Genomic DNA, 26,807 nt, shown 5'->3' with positions numbered 1-26,807 from the left:
AGAGAATTGGGTTATTGACATCAGTTGGGGGGTCTCCCCTCCCTCCCCCGCACGTTGCGTAACTTGTACCCCCCCGTCATGTCATGTATGACCTTCTCCGGGGTGACGCGGCGTGCTGCATTGTCTGCGCTGCGGAGACAGATGTGCCGATAGGATGATAGGTGTCACCTTCAGCGGAGTCCTTCTGGTGACAAGTGACACCAGTGTGCTGGCACCTGCAGACCCCGGAGAATGGCGGTGACACGTGCGGATTTCACTACGCCGTGTCTGTCTCGCAATAATGAGAGCCGATAATAACCGCTCGCAGTATTCGGAGCACGTTTTGGGGTCCCCGTGCAGTAGGGATGACCGTGAGATCTTCCGCCGAGTGCACAGTACCGCCGTGACGCTCCTCGTTCCTACAATGTTACACGCTGCGCGTCCAGTCCCTCGTCCTGTCATCATAACATTTCCTGTGCAGCTTAGAGGCAGCACAGACAGTTCTTATTTCAGTCACGTTCACGAGGTCCGTTGCATGGCTGATGCTTCCATGGGTTGCTGCAATAGACAATAGCGCAGCGGAAGGTTTGCGGTGGTCTTTAATTCTGCGTATCTGACATATGACTCCAATGATGGCGGTGGCGACCTAGGAAGATGGCGTCTCCGGGCCATGCTAGCGTAAAAATTAAAATTTGCGATGTTGTCTTTCATCTTTTCCTTCCTATGGATTGTTCCTTTTACATTATTGCTGATTTCACCCTCGCTTGATCCCCTCCCCCCCACATACTGGGTTCAGTTTGTCCTTTTGCCAGTTTGACGTTTTTTTCGAAAATTGCGCACACGTCCAATTTTTTCATGGCCGGCGCTTCAAGGCAGACGCTAAAAGTCTGGCTTGGATCGTGCTGTCATATACTGCTGGCGGAATTCCTCCGGGTTACCCTATGGCTGGGCAGCTGGTAGAACGGCGATATGGACTAATAGATCTGCGCAGTGCGGTCTATATTGCGGTCTGTGCCCTGAATATGGGCGGCCATAGAGAATAACTGTCTCCCCATCCCCCACCTTCACCTTGGCACTGGGGCTGATGGCTTTTCTGGGAAAAATGCCGCCTTTTATGGTCTAGTTATTTTTCGTAACATTGGCAAGAACTCCCATTGTTTCCAGCCAAATGGCAACCCTACTTGGCACGTGTGCCAGACAGACGCCGGATATTCTCTGTGGCTGCCCCACTTCGGATTTTGGCTGAACTGCATGGCATTTTCTTTAGGCCCCCATTGGCTCAGCGTGGGACAACAGCAAGGGCCAGGGGTGAAGTTGGTATGGACCAGCAGTGAGGGTTTGGGGCAGTGGGGGGTTTGTGTTGGCCAGCAGTGGCTGTTTGGGGGGGTGGCCTGTATTGGCCAGCAGTGAGGGTTTGGGGGGGCTTGTATAAGCCAGCAGTGAGGGTTTGGCGTGGTGGGGCGCTGTGTTGCCCAGCAGTGAGGGTTTGGGGGGGCTTGTATCAGCCAGCAGTGAGGGTTTGGGGGGGCTTGTATCAGCCAGCAGTGAGGGTTTGGCGTGGTGGGGCACTGTGTTGCCCAGCAGTGAGGGTTGGGGGGGGGGGGTTGTTGACCAGCAGTGGATGTTTGGGGGGGGGGGGGGTCTGTGAGGGCTTAGTGAGGCTTGTATCGGCCTACAGTGAGGGTTTGGGGGTAGGGCAGTCTGTGTTGGCCAGCAGTGAGGGTTTGGGGGGGGTCTGTGTTGGCCAGCAGTGAGGGTTTGGGGGGGCTTGTGTGGGCCAGTGCTGGTTTGAGGCGGCGGGGGGTTTGGGTTGGCCACTAGTGAGTGTTTGGGGGGGAGGGGGGTGTTGGGGGGGGGGGTCTGTGTTGGCCAGCAGTGAGGGTTTGGGGGGTTTGTGTCAGCCATCAATGAGATTTTGGGGTGGCAATGGGTTTGTGTTGGCCAGCAGTGGAGGTTTGGGGGGGGGGGGGGGTTATGCTGGCCATCAGTGAGGGTTTGGTGGGGGTTTGTGTCGGCCAGCAATGAGGGTTTGGGAATATAATGATTGGAGGGAATTTTTAAAGTGAGCCAGCACTGAGGGGGTGGCAGGTAATTATTCTGGGCAAGCAGTGGGGACCTAAGGCAAGAGGGTGTCCCTGTTAGCTAACACTGAGGACACAGGGGTTATCAGTGTGCGGCAGCAGTGGGTGAAAAGAGGGTGCCATTGCAGTGAAGGGCTGGTGGGTGGGGGTATTGGTGTGGGGCAGCAGTGAGAACACGGGGGGTATCAGTGTGGGGCAGTAGTGAGGACACAGAGGGTATCCATGTGGGGCAGCAGTGGGTAACTTAGGTAAAGGGGGTGCATTTGTTAGCAGTGAGGTGCCTGGGAAGGGGGATCATTATATGAGTGGTCTAGCAGTGAGGTGTCTGGGAAGGGGGATCATTATATGAGTGGTCTAGCAGTGAGGTGTCTGGGAAGGGGGATCATTATATGAGTGGTCTAGCAGTGAGGTGTCTGGGAAGGGGGATCATTATATGAGTGGTCTAGCAGTGAGGTGTCTGGGAAGGGGGATCATTATATGAGTGGTCTAGCAGTGAGGTGTCTGGGAAGGGGGATCATTATATGAGTGGTCTAGCAGTGAGGTGTCTGGGAAGGGGGATCATTATTTGAGTGGTCTAGCAGGGAGATGCCTGGGAAGGGGGATCATTGTATGAGTGGTCTAGCAGTGAGGTGTCTGGGAAGGGGGATCATTATTTGAGTGGTCTAGCAGGGAGATGCCTGGGAAGGGGGATCATTATATGAGTGGTCTAGCAGTGAGGTGTCTGGGAAGGGGGATCATTATTTGAGTGGTCTAGCAGTGAGGTGTCTGGGAAGGGGGATCATTATATGAGTGGTCTAGCAGTGAGGTGTCTGGGAAGGGGGATCATTATATGAGTGGTCTAGCAGTGAGGTGTCTGGGAAGGGGGATCATTATTTGAGTGGTCTAGCAGGGAGATGCCTGGGAAGGGGGATCATTGTATGAGTGGTCTAGCAGTGAGGTGTCTGGGAAGGGGGATCATTATTTGAGTGGTCTAGCAGGGAGATGCCTGGGAAGGGGGATCATTATATGAGTGGTCTAGCAGTGAGGTGTCTGGGAAGGGGGATCATTATTTGAGTGGTCTAGCAGTGAGGTGTCTGGGAAGGGGGATCATTATTTGAGTGGTCTAGCAGTGAGGTGTCTGGGAAGGGGGATCATTATATGAGTGGTCTAGCAGTGAGGTGTCTGGGAAGGGGGATCATTATATGAGTGGTCTAGCAGTGAGGTGTCTGGGAAGGGGGATCATTATTTGAGTGGTCTAGCAGTGAGGTGCCTGGGAAGGGGGATCATTGTATGAGTGGTCTAGCAGTGAGGTGCCTGGGAAGGGGGATCATTGTATGAGTGGTCTAGCAGTGAGGTGTCTGGGAAGGGGGATCATTATATGAGTGGTCTAGCAGTGAGGTGCCTGGGAAGGGGGATCATTGTATGAGTGGTCTAGCAGTGAGGTGTCTGGGAAGGGGGATCATTATATGAGTGGTCTAGCAGTGAGGTGCCTGGGAAGGGGGATCATTGTATGAGTGGTCTAGCAGTGAGGTGTCTGGGAAGGGGGATCATTATATGAGTGGTCTAGCAGTGAGGTGCCTGGGAAGGGGGATCATTGTATGAGTGGTCTAGCAGTGAGGGTCCAGTGGGTGAGCCCACCATAGTCACAGCTCCGGTGTTGTATAATGACATGCGGCATGTTCGATGGCCTCCAGCGTTCTGCGCGGTGTGTGCGGGGTCTCCGGGTCCCCCAATCTGATGCTTTCTGAAGCTGCTGTTGGTTTTGCTCAGGTTGTCTTCTCTGATTGTTGGTGTCACTCTCTCTGTTTTTACATCTTGGTTGTCCTACAGGACATTTGTAGAGTCCCCATAGAGCGTACCAGGCAGGACAGTCTATTGTGGTGGCCGAGGATCTACAATACACCTTCGTTCTTCTTGGTAAATGGTCGATGTTGGATCAGTGCTGCTGACCTCCCCTCCTCCCTTCCCACAAAATTCTTTGTGTTTTTTTTTTTTTATGGTGATAAATATTCATATCCCACCCTTCTCAGGACATGATAATGAGTCCCAACTGACACAATGGGGGAAGTGTCCCTGGAAGGTCACGTTCCATCAGCTGTGTGTGTGGGAGATCCTCACCATGGTGGATGTGTCCTTCATATATGGCCTCCTCTGTCCTCCCTCCCTGGTGTGAGGCCTTCTCCTCCATATGTGGCCTCCTATGTCCTCCCTCCCTGGTGTGAGGCCTTCTCCTCCATATGTGGCCTCCTATGTCCTCCCTCCCTGGTGGGAGGCCTTCTCCTCCATATGTGGCCTCCTCTGTCCTCCCTCCCTGGTGTGAGGCCTTCACCTCGGTGTATACATATTTTTCTCTAATATCTGAGCCACACACAGAGGGGTGCAAACTTGCCTGGACTCCATCCTGCTGGAGACCCAATGAGAACCTGTATAGACTGGGGGCTCAGAATTGCATATATGTGGGTACAGTCCTGCTCCCATCTACCGTGTTTCCCCGAAAGTAAGACAGTGTCTTACTTTCTTTTTATCCCCAAAAGCCCCACTATGTCTTACTTTCGGGGTATGTCTTATATTGGAATAAAAAGTGTCGAATTTTTTGTTTTAACCTATGGAGGACTACAAGTCCAAGCATACAAAGCTGCTATGCTCAGCAGAGGAGAACTGTAAGCACACACAGCCCGGTATGTTGGGACTTGTAGTCCTCCTCAGCTGCATCTTGCGGTTACAAGAGCTGCAGAGAATCTCTTCACACCCCCCCTCCCCCTCCCCCTCCTTGGTCTCTCTCTGTATGCACTGACCTTTTTCCGGGAGGGCACAGAGCCAGTGACACCTGCGTCGCGCCGTTCTGATCAGTCTTGGGCAGCGGCTGTCACTCACAGCCGAGCAGAGTGAAGCCGCCTCCCCCTCCTCTTGTATGGCTACAAGCCGCCTCCCCCTCCTCTTGTATGGCTACACAGTGCTGTCCATGAAGGAGAAGGAGGGGGAGGCGGCTTCACTGAAGCCGCCTCCCCCTCCTCCTCCTCCATACACAGCACTGTGTAGCCATACAAGAGGAGGGGGAGGCGGCTTCACTCTGCTCGGCCGAGACTGATCAAAACGGCGCTGTCTCTTCAGTCGGAGGGGGAGGGCGCTGGCCTGGCACCCCCCCCAGGGTGCGGCCCGCACCCCCCGCCCCACTCTTAGTACCGTACGTCACTGGAGGCGGCAATACCCCCGTGTTTCCCCGAAAGTAAGACATACGTCTTACTTTCGGGGTACGGCTTATATTAGCCGACCCCTATGAAACTCCCGATACGTCTTACAATCGGGGGTGTCTTACTATCGGGGAAACACGGTATGAGAGTCCCCAAATTGGGAGGAGTATTGTGGGAGTCCCCAAATTGGGATGAGTATTGTGGGAGTCCCCACGTTGGGATGTGTATTGTGGGAGTCCCCACGTTGGGATGTGTATTGTGGGAGTCCCCACGTTGGGATGTGTATTGTGGGAGTCCCCACGTTGGGATGTGTATTGTGGGAGTCCCCACGTTGGGATGTGTATTGTGGGAGTCCCCACGTTGGGATGTGTATTGTGGGAGTCCCCACGTTGGGATGTGTATTGTGGGAGTCCCCACGTTGGGATGAGTATTGTGGGAGTCCCCACGTTGGGATGAGTATTGTGGGAGTCCCCACGTTGGGATGAGTATTGTGGGAGTCCCCACGTTGGGATGTGTATTGTGGGAGTCCCCACGTTGGGATGTGTATTGTGGGAGTCCCCACGTTGGGATGTGTATTGTGGGAGTCCCCACGTTGGGATGTGTATTGTGGGAGTCCCCACGTTGGGATGTGTATTGTGGGAGTCCCCACGTTGGGATGTGTATTGTGGGAGTCCCCACGTTGGGATGAGTATTGTGGGAGTCCCCACGTTGGGATGAGTATTGTGGGAGTCCCCACGTTGGGATGAGTATTGTGGGAGTCCCCACGTTGGGATGAGTATTGTGGGAGTCCCCACGTTGGGATGAGTATTATGGGAGTCCCCACGTTGGGATGTGTATTGTGGGAGTCCCCACGTTGGGATGAGTATTGTGGGAGTCCCCACGTTGGGATGTGTATTGTGGGAGTCCCCACGTTGGGATGTGTATTGTGGGAGTCCCCACGTTGGGATGAGTATTGTGGGAGTCCCCACGTTGGGATGAGTATTGTGGGAGTCCCCACGTTGGGATGAGTATTGTGGGAGTCCCCACGTTGGGATGAGTATTGTGGGAGTCCCCACGTTGGGATGAGTATTGTGGGAGTCCCCACGTTGGGATGAGTATTGTGGGAGTCCCCACGTTGGGATGAGTATTGTGGGAGTCCCCACGTTGGGAGGTGTATTGTGGGAGTCCCCACGTTGGGATGTGTATTGTGGGAGTCCCCACGTTGGGATGTGTATTGTGGGAGTCCCCACATTGGAATATGAACAGCAATGAACGAAGATCGGAGCACTTGGTGGTTTCTCCGCACCTCCTTAAAGGTACAGTGACCCATTAAAGATCAGGACTTGCACGGGGCAGCTGACTCTTCTCGGAGAACCAATCATGGCACAGCGGCGTCCTCGGCTCTGGTAATTGCCGCGTGTACATGACCGGTGCTCTTGGATAAGCCGCCTCCCCCCCTCAGCTGCCGGTGAAGTTGGCGGGTTTCTCGCAGTAAAGCCTCTTCGCTGCTCCGGAGACGGAAATCCTTTAAGTTAATTTGTTGAAATCGTCTAATTAAAGGGAATAATTCTGGAGACGATCGCCCTGATTGTGGATGAGACCATCAGACAGGAACCGCTTCACCGCGCCGTGACACCCAGCAGCTGTTCCTGCTGGAATTAGAGTGTGAGCTCCTGGGAACAGTCTCCTCACCCGCATGTCTCGTGTTTTCAGTTTCCGGGATCCACCTTTTGTACAAGCAGAGTTCCCCTTCAGGAATCCCCCGCTGTCCCACCCTTCGACCGGCAAGGTCCACCAATCAGCCGAGAGGGCCAAACCTGAAAGTTACTTTTATCTGATCCTCTCAATCTGTCTTTGTATCGGCTTCATCTCTGACTGGGTCGGGGCTGCACAGTGCTGTCAGTCTAACGCTGGAAGGAGGCTGACAGGAGGAGAGAGCAGAGAGCACAGACTGTTAACTTTGTCAACGTCGTCGGCTCTCTCGTTGTCCAATCAGCAGGGTAGGGGTGTGTCCTTGCTGGGGTCAGGGACCTTGCTATACTTTGTGACAGGGGTGTCTGTATCACAAGGCTGGCTGAACAGAATTCGATCTTTTGGCAGCTCACATATTTCAGCTGTCTGTGTGGGGTTCCATTGTAATCGGAATTGTAAGGGACCGTCCCCCTTCCCCGTGATTATTCCATAATATAAATGGTACGAGTTTTGTTCGGGCGCCGGGTCTTAAAGTCAATGGCTATAGAATTCTGCAGGAATACATTCTGACCGATCGCATCATCCGGCCGCGCCAATTATAACCCCCGGACCTTCCTCCATCACTAAGAAGCCGGCCGGGGGCCCCAGGGAAGTGACAGATTTTTCTGTCCATCCAAGCCTGCAATTTGCACAGCTCTGTCAGGGGAGGAGACCTCACTTTTCAGTTTGGTAACATTATCAGTTCTTGTCCCTCCCCCAGCCTGTGATTGGACAGTGAAAGAAGCACCAGCTGACTGACGAGCTCTTCTCTATGTCGCTCTGCTCTCTCCTCCTATCAGGGTGGTCCTTGGCACGAACACTACAGCACAACTGATTGGCTCCTTGTGCTGCTTCTCCCTCTCCCAGTCTGAGCTCTGCTGTACAGGGACTGCAGACGCTGATACCAGGTCATATTCAGGGACTTGCACTGCTTGGATTAAAAAAAAAAAAGGTTTAATTCTATCCCCCTTAAAGAACTGGACCTTCTCAGTGCAGCGATTCCACATAGTCGTGGGCCCAAGACGATGGCGCACGGTCCCTGGCACAGAGAATGGTTCTCAGTCATTGTGCTTAGGACTGAGAGCAAAGGGAATATTGTCATTGGTCTGCTGCGGGCAGGAGGCATTTCCTCAGTCTCCTCCTTCTGATCACTCGCTAGGATTGTTGTACCATTTGAATGGTGAATCTGTTTTCCTGACACTCGTCTTTCCCTGAGCGTCTGTTCCTGCTGGTAATTGTTTCTTATGCTTCTTCTCCTCTGACTAGTTGCTCTCTGGGCCTCTGTTCCTTCAGGTAGTTGCTCCCTAGGCCTCTATTTCTGCAGGTAGTCACTGCATGGGCCTCTGTTCCTGCAGGTAGTTTCCCCCTAGGTTTCTGTTCAGGCAGGTACCTGCTCCCTGGGCCTTTGTTCCTGGGCTAATTTACTCCATGGGCCTTTGTCCCTGGGGTTAGTTCCTCCATTGCTGGGCTTCTGTCCCTGGGGTTAGTCCCTCTATGGGTCTCTGTTCCTGCAGGTAGTTCCTCCGTGGGCCTCTGTTCCTGCAGGTAGTTCCTCCGTGGGCCTCTGTTCCTGCAGGTAGTTCTTCCGTGGGCCTCTGTTCCTGCAGCTAGTTCCTCCGTGGGCCTCTGTTCCTGCAGCTAGTTCCTCCGTGGGCCTCTGTTCCTGCAGCTAGTTCCTCTGTGGGCCTCTGTTCCTGCAGCTAGTTCCTCCGCGGGCCTCTGTTCCTGCAGCTAGTTCCTCTGTGGGCCTCTGTTCCTGCAGCTAGTTCCTCTGAGGGCCTCTGTTCCTGCAGCTAGTTCCTCTGTGGGCCTCTGTTCCTGCAGCTAGTTCCTCCGTTGTCCTCTGTTCCTGCAGGTAGTTCCCCAATGTCTGGGTCTCTGTTCCTGCAGGTCATTCCTCCGTGGTGCTCTGTTCCTGCAGGTAGTTCCTCCGTGGGCCTCTGTTCCTGCAGGTAGTTCCTCCATGGGCCTCTGTTCCTACAGGTAGCTCCCCAATGGCTAGGCCTCTGTTCCTGCAGGTAGCTCCCCAATGGCTGGGCCTCTGTTCCTGCAGGTAGTTCCCCAATGGCTGGGCCTCTGTTCCTGCAGGTAGCTCCCCAATGGCTTGGCCTCTGTTCCTGCCGGTAGTTCCCCAATGGCTGGGCCTCTGTTCCTGCAGGTAGCTCCCCAATGGCTGGGCCTCTGTTCCTGCCGGTAGTTCCCCAATGGCTGGGCCTCTGTTCCTGCAGGTAGCTCCCCAATGGCTGGGCCTCTGTTCCTGCCGGTAGCTCACCAATGGCTGGGCCTCTGTTCCTGCAGGTAGCTCCCCAATGGCTGGGCCTCTGTTCCTGCAGGTAGCTCCCCAATGGCTGGGCCTCTGTTCCTGCAGGTAGCTCCCCAATGGCTGGGCCTCTGTTCCTGCAGGTAGCTCCCCAATGGCTGGGCCTCTGTTCCTGCAGGTAGCCCCCCAATGGCTGGGCCTCTGTTCCTGCAGGTAGCTCCCCAATGGCTGGGCCTCTGTTCCTGCAGGTAGCTCCCCAATGGCTGGGCCTCTGTTGCTGCAGGTAGCTCCCCAATGGCTGGGCCTCTGTTCCTGCAGGTAGCTCCCCAATGGCTGGGCCTCTGTTGCTGCAGGTAGCTCCCCAATGGCTGGGCCTCTGTTCCTGCAGGTAGCTCCCCAATGGCTGGGCCTCTGTTGCTGCAGGTAGCTCCCCAATGGCTGGGCCTCTGTTCCTGCAGGTAGCTCCCCAATGGTTGGGCCTCTGTTCCTGCAGGTAGCAGCTCCCCAATGGCTGGGCCTCTGTTCCTGCAGGTAGCTCCCCAATGGCTGGGCCTCTGTTGTTTGCTGCTGGTCTTTTCCCAGATGTTGGATCTTCAGAAGTCCTCCACAATTATACGCAGGCATCTCGCTGTATTCATGGGAATGTAAATCTGGGCACGGAGCCGCCATCGCGGGGCCCCGCAGGTGAATTCCTATCCTGACATGACACTTCTGAGATGGAACATTTGTATAATTACAGCCTAATAAGATTTGCCGGCAGAATTCCTATGAATATTTCACAAGGTGCCGATGTGCTGTCAGGATTTGTAATGAGAAGAGAGTTTAGGATGAAAGAGATTGCGGAGGAGAAGGCGGGGCTGGATCACCAGTCGGGGGTCCCCTTTACCTGCCCCGCTCTCGGGGAACGCCAACCCCTGTGTACCGAAGTTCCGTAATGACGGCACATCGCCTGCCGGATACTTCACATCCCGAAATGTAGAACTCTTCCAAAACCCTGCACCCGCCTTCCCCTCCCCCACCGCTCCTTCGTTTTGGAATTAGTTTTGTTGAGCATTGAACAGATGTCCATAGGAGACCCGTTGGTGTCTGTACCTCCCGTACCAGATTACACCGGGACGGGGTCTATCTGCGATTTCCTAGCACACCAACATCTCAGCGACATCAGCCCCTTCCAATCCAGACTCTATTATTGGCGGGTGTCTACCGTAGTTGGACCTTCTGCCCCAAGAAAATGCTCCTTCTACCCCCTCCTAAAATAAAACAAAAAAAAAACAGCCTTCCAATAATTAGTGCTATGGATACAACCAACCCACAGAATTCAGGGAGAATCCAGGCCTGCACCTGTCACTGCCTGTACCGCTCAGCGCCTGGGTTCTGAGTTCACTTCCCACCGGCGAGGCCCTCTGCTTGTGCGTCACCTTTTGTTAGACTGACTGCAGTGGTCTGTGTGCTCTGTAAGGGGCCTTGGTATATGTCAGCACTATAGAGAAAAATTCCCAGTTCCTATTCTATGAATGCCTCTCCTGAGATGCGGGAGACGGACCCGGCCCCCTCCTCCCCCCTCCTCCGCTTTATTCTTTATTCTCAGGATCTTTGTTCCGTCTCATCAAAGACTCGCCGTCCCGTGACTCCGCCGCCGCAAACCGCTGGAGGACTTAAAAGCAATCGGACTTCAAACGGCTGAACTGCTTTTCACCTCCCAGCTGAAGTGCCTTGTGATTGCTGCCACTGGTGGGCAGGGGAGGGTTAATCCTCAGATAGCGGATGCATGGTCATGTGACTGCAGGATGAGCGGGTCACCCCACCAACAATTTACACCTTGGTTATTGGTGGAGCCTGGTGGGCCGAGTCACCTGCTGGAGTCTTGTATGTCTTTATTACCTGTACAGTTAGAGCTCCGCCATAATTCCCAGCTCTGCTCCTGTCCAAAGGGGAGTTTTGGGTGTTCACCCCTCCTTTGGGATTTCCCTCCCACCATGGCATGTTCCTGCTCCATGGAGTGCTCCTACCCACCCCTATCAGTCCCTGTGCCCATGGGGTGCTCCTACCCACCCCTATCAGTCCCTGTGCCCATGGGGTGCTCCTACCCACCCCTATCAGTCCCTGTGCCCATGGGGTGCTCCTGCCCACCCCTATCAGTCCCTGTGCCCATGGGGTGCTCCTACCCACCCCTATCAGTCCCTGTGCCCATGGGGTGCTCCTACCCACCCCTATCAGTCCCTGTGCCCATGGGGTGCTCCTGCCCACCCCTATCAGTCCCTGTGCCCATGGGGTGCTCCTGGCCACCCCTATCAGGCCCTGTGCCCATGGGGTGCTCCTGGCCACCCCTGTCAGTCCCTGTGCCCTTGGAGTGCTCCTGGCCACCTCCGTCAGTTCCTGTGCCCATGGGGTGCTCCTGCCCACCTCCGTCAGTTCCTGTGCCCATGGGGTGCTCCTGGCCACCTCCGTCAGTTCCTGTGCCCATGGGATGCTCCTGGCCACCTCCGTCAGTTCCTGTGCCCATGGGATGCTCCTGGCCACCTCCTTCAGTTCCTGTGCCCATGGGGTGCTCCTGCCCACCTCCAACAGTTCCTGTGCCCATGGGGTGCTCCTGCCCACCTCCAACAGTTCCTGTGCCCATGGGGTGCTCCTGGCCACCTCCTTCAGTTCCTGTGCCCATGGGGTGCTCCTGGCCACCTCTGTCAGTTCCTGCGCCCATGGGGTGCTCCTGCCCACCCCCAAAAGTTCCTGTGCCCATGGGGTGCTCCTGCCCACCTCTGTGTGTGTTCTTGCTCCTCCCCAATAATATAAACTAAATGATGTGTGGGATCCTGTACTGGCTCCTCTGTAGGAAATGTTGGGGAAGGGTTGGCACATTGAGCGCTGTGTCTATAGGCTGTGAGACACTCATACAAATGTCACATATAAGACCTTCCAATCATCAGAGGTGCCAACTGAAGCTCCCGGCAATAGTCCATAGACTGGAATATCTCTTCCATGGAAACAATGTAACTGTGTGGTGGGATTGGCTGCTTTTGTTTCTCTTTATATTCTACATCAGTGTTTCTCAACCTTTTTATTCTCCAGGGACCCTCCGCATTATGGACAGTCTCGAGGGGACCCTCCACATGATGGACAGTCTCGAGGGGACCCTCCACATGATGGACAGTCTCGAGGGGACCCTCCACATGATGGACAGTCTCGAGGGACCCTCCAAATTATGGACAGTCTCAAGGGACCCTTCGCATTATGAACAGTCTCGAGGGACCCTCCACATGATGGACAGTCTCGAGGGACCCTCCACATGATGGACAGTCTCGAGGGGACCCTCCACATGATGGACAGTCTCGAGGGACCCTCCACATGATGGACAGTCTCGAGGGGACCCTCCGCATTATGGACAGTCTCGAGGGGACCCTCCGCATTATGGACAGTCTCGAGGGGACCCTCCACATGATGGACAGTCTCGAGGGACCCTCCAAATTATGGACAGTCTCAAGGGACCCTTCGCATTATGAACAGTCTCGAGGGACCCTCCACATGATGGACAGTCTCGAGGGACCCTCCACATGATGGACAGTCTCGAGGGACCCTCCACATGATGGACAGTCTCGAGGGGACCCTCCACATGATGGACAGTCTCGAGGGACCCTCCACATGATGGACAGTCTCGAGGGGACCCTCCGCATTATGGACAGTCTCGAGGGGACCCTCCGCATTATGGACAGTCTCGAGGGGACCCTCCACATGATGGACAGTCTCGAGGGGACCCTCCACATGATGGACAGTCTCGAGGGACCCTCCACATGATGGACAGTCTCGAGGGGACCCTCCGCATTATGGACAGTCTCGAGGGGACCCTCCGCATTATGGACAGTCCTGAGGGACCCTCCGCATTATGGACAGTCCTGAGGGACCCTCCGCATTATGGACAGTCCTGAGGGACCCTCCGCATTATGGACAGTCCTGAGGGACCCTCCGCATTATGGACAGTCCTGAGGGACCCTCCGCATTATGGACAGTCCTGAGGGACCCTCCGCATTATGGACAGTCCTGAGGGACCCTCCGCATTATGGACAGTCCGTAGGGACCCTCCGCATTATGGACGGTCCTGAGGGACCCTCCGCATTATGGACAGTCTCGAGGGACCCTCCACATTATGGACAGTCCTGAGGGACCCTCCGCATTATGGACAGTCCTGAGGGACCCTCCGCATTATGGACAGTCCTGAGGGACCCTCCGCATTATGGACGGTCCTGAGGGACCCTCCGCATTATGGACAGTCCTGAGGGACCCTCCACATTATGGACAGTCTTGAGGGACCCTCCACATTATGGACAGTCTTGAGGGACCCCCCGCATTATGGACAGTCCTGAGGGACCCTCCGCATTATGGACAGTCCTGAGGGACCCTCCGCATTATGGACAGTCCTGAGGGACCCTCTACATTATGGACAGTCCTGAGGGACCCTCTACATTATGGACAGTCTCAGGGACCCTCCACATTATGTACAGTCCGGAGGGACCCTCCACATTATGTACAGTCCGGAGGGACCCTCCACATTATGTACAGTCCGGAGGGACCCTCTACATTATGTACAGTCCGGAGGGACCCTTCACATTATGGGCAGTCCGGAGGGACCCTTCACATTATGGGCAGTCCGGAGGGACCCTTCACATTATGGGCAGTCCGGAGGGACCCTCCAAATTATGGACAGTCCGGAGGGAGCCTCCAAATTATGGACAGTCTCGAGGGACCCTTCACATTATGGACAGTCCGGAGGGACCCCATTCTAAAATGTAAAAAGGTTTCTAATAGTTTTAAATAATGCAGCCACCCGTGACCCCAATGCTGATGGAGAGGGGCGGGGGAGGGTCACACAAGAATGCTGTGCAGGCGACTGATAGTTGGTCATTAGAAGGTCGGCAGCTAGAAGGTTGTAATGGTGCACAATGAAAACCTCTGGCTTTGCTTAAAGTGGAGCTCCACCCTAAAGTGGACCTTCTGCTCATTGGAATCCTCCCCCCCCGACGCCACAATTGGCACCTTTCAGTGGGGAGGGGGGTGCAGGTACCTGTACAGTACAGGTATCTGCACCCATTTCCGGCGTAGATTCTGCAGAAGCTACACCCCTTTCTGTAGATATCTACGCCCCTTTCCGAAGGTCCCCCGCTGCCTGCTGGGAAACACACGGATCCCAGAGACAGCGGGGACCATCCTCATTGCGCAGCGTGACTCGCGCATGCGCAGTAGGGAACCGGGAAATGAAGCCGAAAGGCTCCACTTCCTGATTCCCATACCCAAGATGGCGGCGGCAGCACCCGAGAGACGATCGAGAGATCGGCTTCGGGTGCCGACATCGCGGGCGCGCTGGGCGGGTAAGTGTCATTATTTTAAAAGTCAGCAGCTGCAGTATTTGTAGTTGCTGGCTTTAAAAAAAAAAAAAAAAAAAAATGGCGGAATTTAACTAAAAGGCTTCATCCACCCACCGCCTGTATACAAGTTGTGGCATTTTGTCAAGGTTCCTGAAGAAGCCTCAAGGTACTCTGCTCCACATACATTTTTATCATAGCCAGGCCGGTGACTGAGCTCTGCTGTATTGAAGACGGTAGATTTCTTAGACAGTTTGGCGGTGACTAGGCAGTGGACACCCGACCAAGCACCAGCATTTGTTGTAGAGGTGATCGTCTATTACTGGCTGAGCTCTGTGCTGATGGTGGATATTATATACAGTGCCTTGCGAAAGTATTCGGCCCCCTTGAACTTTTCAACCTTTTGCCACATTTCAGGCTTCAAACATAAAGATATAAAATTGTAATTTTTTGTGAAGAATCACCAACAAGTGGGACACAATTGTGAAGTGGAACGAAATCTATTGGATAATTTAAACTTTTTTAGCAAATAAAAAACTGAAAAGTGGTGCGTGCAAAATTATTGGGCCCCTTTACTTTCAGTGCAGCAAACTCACTCCAGAAGTTCAGCGAGGATCTCTGAATGATCCAATGTTGTCCTAAATGACTGATGGTGATAAATAGAATCCACCTGTGTGTAATCAAGTCTCTGTATAAATGCACCTGCTCTGTGATAGTCTCAGGGTTCTGTTGAAAGCACAGAGAGCATCATGAAGACCAAGGAACACACCAGGCAGGTCCGTAATACTGTTGTGGGGAAGTGTAAAGCCGGATTTGGATACAAAAAGATTTCCCAAGCTTTAAACATCCCAAGGAGCACTGTGCAAGCGATCATTTTGAAATGGAAGGAGTATCAGACCACTGCAAATCTACCAAGACCTGGCCGTCCCTCTAAACTTTCAGCTCAGACAAGGAGAAGACTGATCAGAGATGCAGCCAAGAGGCCCATGATCACTCTGGATGAACTGCAGAGAACTACAGCTGAGGTGGGAGAGTCTGTCCATAGGACAACAATCAGTCGTACACTGCACAAATCTGCCCTTTATGGAAGAGTGGCAAGAAGAAAGCCATTTCTCAAAGATATCCATAAAAAGTCTTGTCTAAAGTTTGCCACAAGCCACCTGGGAGACACACCAAACATGTGGAAGAAGGTGCTCTGGTCACATGAAACCAAAATCCAACTTTTTGCCCACAATGCAAAACGATATGTTTGGCGTAAAAGCAACACAGCTCATCACCCTCAACACACCATCCCCACTGTCACACATGGTGGTGGCAGCATCATGGTTTGGGCCTGCTTTTCTTCAGCAGGGAAGATGGTTAAAATTGAGGGGAAGATGGATGCAGCCAAATACAGGACCATTCTGGATGAAAACCTGTTGGAGTCTGCAAAAGACCTGAAACTGGGACAGAGATTTATCTTCCAACAAGACAATGATCCCAAACATACAGCAAAATCTACAAAGGAATGGTTCACAAATAAACGTATCCAGGTGTTAGAATGGCCAAGTCAAAGTCCAGACCTGAATCCAATCGAGAATCTGTGGAAAGAGCTGAAAACTGCTGTTCACAAACGCTCTCCATCCAACCTCACTGAGCTCCAGCTGTTTTGCAAGGAAGAATGGGCAAGAATTTCAGTCTCTCGATGTGCAAAACTGATAGAGACACCCCAAGCGACTTGCAGCTGTAATCGCAGCAAAAGGTGGCTCTACAAAGTATTAACACAAGGGGGCCCAATCATTTTACACACCCCACTTTTCATTTTTTTTATTAGTTAAAAAAGTTTCAAAAATCCAATAGATTTCGTTCCACTTCACAATTGTGTCCCACTTGTTGGTGATTCTTCACAAAAAATAAACATTTTATATCTTTATGTTTGAAGCCTGAAATGTGGCAAAAGGTTGAAAAGTTCAAGGGGGGTGAATACTTTCACAAGGCACTGTGTATATATATATATATATATATATATATATATATATATATATATATATACAATGAGGAACTGTCACCTTCCTTCTGCTATAAGCAGTCGTTGTTCTGTTGTAATTCCCACAGTGCAGACTCCCCTCCCCCGAGACCCAGAGAGCAAAACAACTAGAAACCTCCAGGGCCTAAACTCTGACATTGCCGAGTCTAACAACCACATTATAACGTATGTGAGGCGCGGAGCGCGCGGCTGGGCTGCAGCAGGAGGTGAGTGCGCCCCACATCATCAGAACCCCCTTATTATGGGTAATTCCTTGTATCCGGAGAGCAGTGAGGTCACTTGGGAAAGTTATCTTTTTCTTCTGAGTGATGTCACTGAGCACTGTGGTGTCATCTCCCTCCCTAGTGATGTCACTGAGCAGTGTGGTGTCATCTCCCTCCCTAGTGATGTCACTGAGCAGTGTGGTGTCATCTCCCTCCCTAGTGATGTCACTGAGCAGTGTGGTGTTATCTTCCTCAGTGATGTCACTGAGCACTGTGGTGTCATCTCCCTTCCTAGTGATGTCACTGAGCACTGTGGTGTCATCTCCCTCCCTAGTGATGTCACTGAGCACTGGTGTCATCTCCCTTCCTAGTGATGTCACTGAGCACTGTGGTGTCATCTTCCTCAGTGATGTCACTGAGAACTGTGGTGTCATCTCCCTCCCTAGTGATGTCACTGAGCACTGTGGGGTCATCTCCCTCCCCAGTGATGTCACTGAGCACTGTGGTGTCATCTCCCTCCCTAGTGATGTCACCGAGCACTGTGGGGTCATCTCCCTTCCTAGTGATGTCACCGAGCACTGTGGTGTCATCTCCCTTCCTAGTGATGTCACTGAGCACTGTGGTGTCACCTCCCTCAGTGATGTCATTGGTCTCCTGAGTGAGGTCATCTCCTTCCTCCATGATGTCATCTGCCTCCTCAGTGGTGTCATCTCACTCTTTAATTATGTCACTGGAGCACTGTGATGTCTCTTGCCTCAATTATGTAATTTCTCTTGTCAGTGATGTCACTGGAGAGCTGTGATGTCATCTCTGTTCTGTCATCTGTCTCCTCAGTGATGTCCTCCTTGCTCAATGCCCTTCCCCATCTCCCTCCACTGATAGTCCGGGATAGAAGACAGCAGACATTTATGGTGAAGCACTGGTAACTGGTACTGATCACTGGCAGTGGTTGGGAGGGGGGAAGACATTTATGGTGACGCACTGGTAACTGACACTGATCACTGGCAGTGGTTGGGAGGGGGGAAGACGTTTATAGTGAAGCACTGGTAACTGGTACTGATCACTGGCAGTGGTTGGGAGGGGGGAAGACATTTATGGTGAAGCACTGGTACTGATCACTGGCAGTGGTTGGGAGGGGGGAAGACATTTATGGTGACGCACTGGTAACTGACACTGATCACTGGCAGTGGTTGGGAGGGGGGAAGATGTTTATGGTGAAGCACTGGTAACTGGTACTGATCACTGGCAGTGGTTGGGAGGGGGAAGACGTTTATAGTGAAGCACTGGTGACTGGCACTGATCACTGGCAGTGGTAGGGAGGGGGGAAGACCTTTATGGTGAAGACTTGGCTGCAGGCTCATGTGTGTGTCTGTTATATAGAGAAGATCTTCATCCTGGGGAAGTCGCCCATCCCTATCCCTGTCCTCGCCAAGGTTGGGTGCAGTTACTGTTCTGCTCACTAGATGGCGCTCCTGAATCAGGCAGAGCTGTGCAGGTAGATTGATGCTACAATATCAGTCTGTCCGGTATTGTCTGTGCCACGTCCGGGTGACCCAGAGAGGGGTCCCCCTCCAATACCCCAATCCCATCATTACCCCTACTGAGTTACATTACAAGAGAGGGCCAGGGAGAGACTGCTGAGATAGAGACTAACAGGCCAGGGAGAGACTGCTGAGATATACAGAGACACTGACCGGCCAGGGAGAGACTGCTGAGATAGAGAGAGACTGAAGGGCCAGGGAGAGACTGCTGAGATGGAGACTGTCGTCCCAGGGAGGGACTGCTGAGATGGAGACTGAAGGGCCAAGAAGATACTGCTGAGATATAGAGAGAGACTAACCGTCCAGGGAGAGACTGCTGAGATAGGGAGAGAGACTGACGGGCCAGGGAGAGACTGCTGAGATATAGAGAGAGACTGACGGGCCAGGAAGAGACTGCTGAAATAGAGAGAGACTGACGGGCCAGGGAGAGACTGCTGAGATATAGAGAGAGACTAACAGGCCAGGGAGAGACTGCTGAGATAGAGAGAGACTGACGGGCCAGGAAGAGACTGCTGAGATATAGAGAGACACTGACGGGCCAGGGAGAGACTGCTGAGATATAGAGAGACACTGACCGGCCAGGGAGAGACTGCTGAGATATAGAGAGAGACTGATGGGCCAGGGAGAGACTGCTGAGATAGAGAGAGACTGACAGGCCAGGAAGAGACTGCTGAGATATAGAGAGAGACTGACAGGCCAGGGAGAGACTGCTGAGATATAGAGAGAGACTGACAGGCCAGGGAGAGACTGCTGAGATATAGAGAGAGACTGACAGGCCAGGGAGAGACTGCTGAGATATAGAGAGAGACTGACAGGCCAGGGAGAGACTGCTGAGATATAGAGAGAGACTGACAGGCCAGGGAGAGACTGCTGAGATATAGAGAGAGACTGACAGGCCAGGGAGAGACTGCTGAGATATAGAGAGAGACTGACAGGCCAGGGAGAGACTGCTGAGATATAGAGAGAGACTGACAGGCCAGGGAGAGACTGCTGAGATATAGAGAGAGACTGATGGGCCAGGGAGAGACTGCTGAGATATAGAGAGAGACTGATGGGCCAGGGAGAGACTGCTGAGATATAGAGAGAGACTGACAGGCCAGGGAGAGACTGCTGAGATATAGAGAGACACTGACCGGCCAGGGAGAGACTGCTGAGATATAGAGAGAGACTGACCGGCCAGGGAGAGACTGCTGAGATATAGAGAGACTGACAGGCCAGGGAGAGACTGCTGAGATATAGAGAGACACTGACCGGCCAGGGAGAGACTGCTGAGATATAGAGAGAGACTGACCGGCCAGGGAGAGACTGCTGAGATATAGAGAGACTGACAGGCCAGGGAGAGACTGCTGAGATATAGAGAGAGACTTCTGGGCCGGGGGGGGGGGTGTTGAGTTAGGAATTTGTACGGACCTCGGACTTGTTTCATACTGCTGTCATGGTCAGGTGAAGGTTCTCTTGTTATCAGCTGATGGTTCTATTTGGCTGATAATTTTATATAATACTGTAGTGCTGGAACTGGCACTTGGTTAGTTGCTTGGTTGTTTGTGTGGGTGGGTGTCTGGTTGGCTGGGTGGTTGATTGGTTGGGTAGCTGGTTGGATTGGGTGGCTGGGTAGTTGGTTGATTGTTTGTGTGGGTGGGTGTCTGGTTGGCTGGGTGGTTGATTGGTTGGGTAGCTGGTTGGATTGGGTGGTTGGCTGGGTGGTTGATTGGTTGGGTAGCTGGTTGGATTGGGTGGCTGGGTAGTTGGTTGGTTGACTTGTTGGTTGAGTGTCTGGTTGGTTGTTTCCAGGGATATCCTGTGAGAAAGGAGATCTCCCAGAGAAATCTGTGAATGGGGGGTGAATGAAGTTGGTGGCTCAGCTCAGAATATGGAATCCCCCTTTAAGAAGGGGACCCCCAGATCCGCCCCCCCCCCCCCCCCCCGTGTGAATGGGTATTGGGTACTTGGTACCCCTACACATTCACCAAAAATAGTGTTAAAATAGTAACAATTACAGTAGGCAGTTTGGGACAAATCTTTTATTTAAAAAAATAGACAGAAAGTGTCCTGTGATGTAATTCATGTTCGATGGCGGCGCCAACGACCTGGAAAAAATAAATGGAAACACTCCACTCCCACCACTGCAGGATTTTGGCAATGACAGCTATTATATAGCTGAGGCGGGGCCACCTGGTGATGCCAATGGGTGAGCCCGCCCCTTCTGACGTTAGGTGACATCACATGTTAGAAGGGGGCGGGGTCACCCATTTACATCACCGGGTGGCCCCGCCCTCAGATATATAACCGCAGTCATTGCAAAAAGCCTGCAGTTGCGGGACGTCTCCCATAGAGGCACTGTTTTACCGTTTATTTTTTGTCTCCCTCTCGGGTTGTCGGCGCCGTCATCGAAGATGGAGTTACATTGCGGGACCCTTTTTTTTTTTTTTTATAAAGGTTTTGTCCAAACTGTTTACTGTAATTTTTACTATTTTGACACTGTTTTTGGTGAATGAGTAGGGGTACAGTGTACCTGATACCCATTCACATAGGGGGGCCATGATCTGGGGGTCCCCTTGTTAAAGGGGGCTTCCAAATTCCAATAAGCCCCCCACCCGCAGACCCCCACAACCACCAGGCAAGGGTTGTAGGGAAGAGGCCCCAAAACACCCCCTCATGTTGAGGACTGTGGTCTGGTTCAGGAGGGGGTGCGCTCTTTCTTCACCCCCCCCCCTCCTTTCCCTGCGACCTGCCAGGTTGTGTGCTCAAATAAGTGTCTGGTATGGATTTTGGGGAGGGAGGGATCATTGGTTGGACAGGGGGATCATTGGTTGGACAGGGGGATCATTGGTTGGACAGGGGGATCATTGGTTGGACAGGGGGATCATTGGTTGGACAGGGGGATCATTGGTTGGACAGGGGGATCATTGGTTGGACAGGGGGATCATTGGTTGGACAGGGGGATCATTGGTTGGACAGGGGGATCATTGGATGGACTGAGGGCTCATTGGTTAGACAGGGGGATCATTGGTTGAATGGAGGGAGGGATCATTGGTTGGCTGGAGGGAGGGATCATTGGTTGGACAGGGGGATCATTGGATGGACTTGAAGGCTCATTGGTTAGACAGAGGGATCATTGGTTGGATGGAGGGAGGGATCATTGGTTGGATGGAGGGAGGGATTATTGGTTGGATGGAGGGAGGGATCATTGGTGGGATGAAGGGAAAGATCATTGGTGGGATGAAGGGAGGGATCATTTGTTGGATGGAGGGAGGGATCATTGGTTGGACGGAGGGATCATTGGTTGGACAGGGGGGTCATTGGTTGAATGGAGGGAAGGATCATTGGTTGAATGGAGGGAAGGATCATTGGTTGGGCGGAGGGAGGGATCATTGGTTGGGCGGAGGGAGGGATCATTGGTTAGGGGGAGGGAGGGATCATTGGTTGGGCGGAGGGAGGGATCATTGGTTGGGCGGAGGGAGGGATCATTGGTTGGGCTGAGGGAGGGATCATTGGTTGGGCGGAGGGAGGGATCATTGGTTGGGCGGAGGGGGGGATCATTAGTTGGACGGAGGGAGGGGTCATTGGTTGGGCGGAGGGAAGGGTCATTGGTTGGGCGGAGGGAGGGGTCATTGGTTGGGGCGGAGGGAAGGGGTCATTGGTTGGACGGAGGGAGGGGTCATTGGTTGGATGGAGGGAGGGATCATTGGTTGGGCGGAGGGAGGGGTCATTGGTTGGACGGAGGGAGGGGTCATTGGTTGGGCGGAGGGAGGGGTCATTGGTTGGACGGAGGGAAGGATCATTGGTTGGACGGAGGGAAGGATCATTGGTTGGGCGGAGGGAGGGGTCATTGGTTGGGCGGAGGGAGGGGTCATTGGTTGGACGGAGGGAAGGATCATTGGTTGGACGGAGGGAAGGATCATTGGTTGGACGGAGGGAGGGGTCATTGGTTGGGCGGAGGGAGGGGTCATTGGTTGGGCGGAGGGAGGGGTCATTGGTTGGCCGGAGGGTTTATTAGACATGCTGAGTGTTATAGAGGATTGGATGTGTAGGGGGTAGGAGAATTCGTCTAGCATTCTGGGAAATGTCTGACACCTGACCCTCATACACGGAACATCCCATTATATTTGGATGGGGGGTGGCGGCTGTGCCTGGCGGCTCTTCCTGGTTGCTGTGCCCGGCGCAGAGTTTGTGAAGGCGTTGGCACTGCTTACTTTGCATGTTGGCTTTTATTTGCATTAGATATGAGAATCCGGGAAGAGGTGAATACACAGAGAGTGCCTGTGTGTGAAGCCGAGGACTGAAGAGGGACGGCATCCCCGAGGGAGAAATATGGAGGCTGCCATTACTGTGCAGGTCCGGGGACCGTCATCCTCATCCTAGGGAAGCTGCATGCAGCCAGTGAAGTCTGGGAGGAGTGATCCTAGATTCAATTATAAATAAATGATGATTCCTTCCTATGGAGGACCCAGTGCTGTGATGAGGAGGAGGAATCCTCAGGATGATCATCACACCCAGTGATGGGGAGGAATCCTCAGGATGATCATCACAGAATGAGGGTCACACGGGGGATGATGATGATCTCAGGTGGCCCCTCCCCCCAGCAGTTACAATGTATCGGTACAAATATACAAACAGGATGAGGATATCCTGCAAAGGTGACCCGCCCCCATCCAGGTGTGATGCCCATTAACCCCCCGCACTCCGCACCGCCAGGACGTCACCCAGGATAGGAGGACACAGAGCAGCTCCGCCCCTTCTCAGGATCTGATTAAAGGAATCCTCCGCTCAGAGGAAGACTGCCCATCCTGTGCCAGGCATGCGTCCTTCTCCTCTGTGCCCATCCTGTGCCAGGCATGCATCCTTGTCCTCTGTGCCCATCCTGTGCCAGGCATGCATCCTTGTCTTCTGTGCCAGGCATGCGTCGTCCTCTGTGCCCATCCTGTGCCAGGCATGCGTCCTTGTCCTCTGTGCCCATCCTGTGCCAGGCATGCGTCCTTGTCCTCTGTGCCCATCCTGTGCCAGGCATGCATCCTTGTCTTCTGTGCCCATCCTGTGCCAGGCATGCGTCCTCCTCTGTGCCCATCCTGTGCCAGGCATGCGTCCTTGTCCTCTGTGCCAGGCATGCATCCTTGTCTTCTGTGCCCATCCTGTGCCAGGCATGCGTCCTCCTCTGTGCCCATCCTGTGCCAGGCATGCGTCCTTCTCCTCTGTGCCCATCCTGTGCCAGCTAGGGTCCTTCTCTGTGCCAGGCAGGCGTCCTCTGTGCCCATCCTGTGCCAGGAATGCGTCCTCCTCTGGGCCCATCCTGTGCCAGGCAGGCGTCCTTCTCCTCTGTGGTGAAGTTTCTGATCTGCGTTGTGTTTCTGTGGCACTTCCCTTCACTGAAGTGAGGTGCATTAAATGCGGGGGTGCGATGCGGGGCCCCGGCTGTACATGTATGATTGTGGGTGTGTTAAGGTGCCATCACTCCATCACATCACCTGCATTGGCACACCTGAGGGGGAAAGGGGTCACCTGCATTGGCATACATGAGGGGGGAGGGGTCACCTACATTGGCACACCTGAGGGGGGAGGGGTCACCTGCATTGGCACACCTGAGGGGGGAGGGGTCACATGCATTGGCACACCTGAGGGGGGGAGGGGTCACCTGCATTGGCACACCTGAGGGGGGGAGGGGTCACCTGCATTGGCACACCTGAGGGGGGAAGGGGTCACCTGCATTGGCACACTTGGGGGGTCACCTGCACTGGCACATCTGAGGGGGAGGGGTCACCTGCATTGGCACACCTGAGGGGGGAGGGGTCACCTGCATTGGCACACCTGAGGGGGGAAGGGGTGACCTACATTGGCACACCTGAGGGGGGAAGGGGTGACCTACATTGTCACACCTGAGGGGGGAAGGGGTCACCTGCATTGGCACACTTGGGGGGTCACCTGCATTGACACATCTGAGGGGGGAGGGGTCACCTGCATTGGCACACCTGAGGGGGGAAGGGGTCACCTGCATTGGCACACCTGAGGGGGGAAGGGGTCACCTGAATTGGCACACCTGAGGGGGGAAGGGGTCACCTACATTGGCACACCTGAGGGGGGGTGGTGTCACCTACATTGGCACACCTGAGGGGGGGAAGGGGTCACCTACATTGGCACACCTGAGGGGGGGAAGGGGTCACCTACATTGGCACACCTGAGGGGGGAAGGGGTCACCTACATTGGCACACCTGAGGGGGGAAGGGGTGACCTACATTGGCACACCTGAGGGGGGAAGGGGTGACCTACATTGGCACACCTGAGGGGGGAAGGGGTGACCTACATTGGCACACCTGAGGGGGGAAGGGGTGACCTGCATTGGCACACCTGAGGGGGGGAGGGGGTCACATCTCGTGTTTTTGCCACATTTGTATTTTATTGGTGAGGCCTGTCCACAGGAGCCCCCGAGGGGCCGTTATCGCGTCGCAGTGGTTGCGTGCATTGTGCGTCCATCGGTGGGTGTATTGGGGCGCTGTTCACAATGAATGACCCCCGCATTGCCCCAACGCTCATCGTCCTGTGTGGTGTCATTGGCCCCCCCATACAATATCTTTCAATCTTCAGTCAACTGACTCTCCTCGCTCCCATCACCTTATCAGCCAGGCAACAGGGGGGTCCGCGGGGGCCGGCCCAAGTTTACTTCACCAATAGAATCCACCCAGAACTGAGCATCAGTCTCTTCCATCCCCCGAGGATCTCCCACCATCCCTTCTGTGTGTGCTCTTTCTTTTATATCCTGGATTCTGCAGCAAGAGAAGTGAGACCACCCCAAGGTGGGCAGGGCCAGAGCTGGGAGTTTAACCAGGGACCTCCCACCTCTGGTTGTCCTCTTCTATATGAGTCCGCCTTCAACTGAGATCGAGTTCCATATTGGTGGAGTGGCCCTTTAATGAACACTGCTCTGAGGGGCCTCCTCCAAGCGTGACTCCGCCCACCTGCAGTGATCCGCGCTGCTGGCCGCCTCCGCATCACGAGGATTTGGATCTTCCCAGCAGGGGGGGTTGGCCATTATTATTGTTATTATTATTATTATAATTATTAATAATGTCGGGGAACGCTCACATGTTATGTGTGATCTCAGGACCGGCTCCGATCGAAGCTTCTCATTACCCCACAACTTCCAACCAATGGGGAGGGTGGAGCACAAACTGGACTTTAACCCCTTCGATACCAAATACCCCCCCAAATCACCCTCCAGTACAAATACCCCCCAAATCACCCCACCCCAGTATAAATACCCCCAAATTTCCCTCTAGTACAAATACCCCCCAAATCACCCTCCAGTACAAATACCCCCCAAATCACCCTCCAGTACAAATACCCCCCAAATTACCCTCTAGTACAAATACCCCCCAAATCACTTCACCCCAGTATAAATACCCCCAAATCACCCTCCAGTACAAATACCCCCCAAATTACCTCTCAGTACAAATATCCCCCAGTACAAATACTCCCCCAAATCACCTCTCAGTACAAATACCCCCCAGTACAAATACTCCCCCAAATCACCTCTCAGTACAAATATCCCCCAGTACAAATACCCCCAAATCACTCCCCAGTACAAATCACCCCCATTACAAATACCCCCCGAATGACCCCAGTACAAATACCCCCCAAATCACCCCATCCCAGTATAAATACCCCCAAATTTCCCTCTAGTACAAATACCCCCCAAATCACCCTCCAGTACAAATACCCCCCAAATCACTTCACCCCAGTATAAATACCTCCAAATCACCCTCCAGTACAAATACCCCCCAAATCACCCTCTAGTACAAATACCCCCCAGTACAAATACTCCCCCAAATCACCCCTCAGTACAAATATCCCCCAGTACAAATACCCATCAAATCACACTCCCCATACAAATACCCCCAAATCACTCCCCAGTACAAATACCCCCCAAATCACCCCCATTACAAATACCTCCCAGTAAAAATACACCCCAAATCACACACCCTCCAGTACAAATACCCCCCCCCCAAATCACACACCCTCCAGTACAAATACCCCCCAAATCCCCCCTCAGTACAAATACCCCCCAATCACCCTCTAGTACAAATATCTCCCAAATCCCACACCCCCAGTACAAATACCCCGAGTACAAATACCCCCAAATCACCCCCCAGTACAAATACCCCCCAAATCACCCCCATTACAAATACCCCCCCCCCCCCATCACTTCTCAGTACAAATACCCCTAAAATCACCTCTTTTTGGAAAGTAGACAGTCCGAGGTATTTAGTAGGAGGCATGGCAAGTTTTTGAAAGTTGTAATTTTTTTTTGTCACAATGGAAAAATTCTGCAAAATTAAAAAATGAAAAAGTTTTTTTCCCATATTCTCAGCGGTTTGCACCCCGCATCGCTTCTAACAGAGATCCCAGAGCACAACATAAACAAATACAAGGGTTTATGGCATCTATGGTAGCTGCGTCCATATCACCGGTACTTACCGTCAGTCATGAGGTATTTT

At 53.4% G+C, this 26,807-nt stretch overlaps 1 protein-coding gene across 1 annotated transcript in view; it reads left to right on the top strand.

Moving 5' to 3' along the window:
• RAP1GAP (RAP1 GTPase activating protein) overlaps positions 1–26,807 on the top strand; it is a 114,319-nt gene that overhangs the window by 192 nt on the left and 87,320 nt on the right.

This window comes from Lithobates pipiens, unplaced genomic scaffold (assembly GCF_037356315.1).
Source record: "Lithobates pipiens isolate NorthernLeopardFrog02 unplaced genomic scaffold, aLitPip1_a1.2 Scaffold_27, whole genome shotgun sequence".
Classification (NCBI taxonomy): domain Eukaryota; kingdom Metazoa; phylum Chordata; class Amphibia; order Anura; family Ranidae; genus Lithobates; species Lithobates pipiens.
Note: the sequence above shows the minus strand (reverse complement) of the source record. Positions and strands in the feature narration are given on the sequence as shown.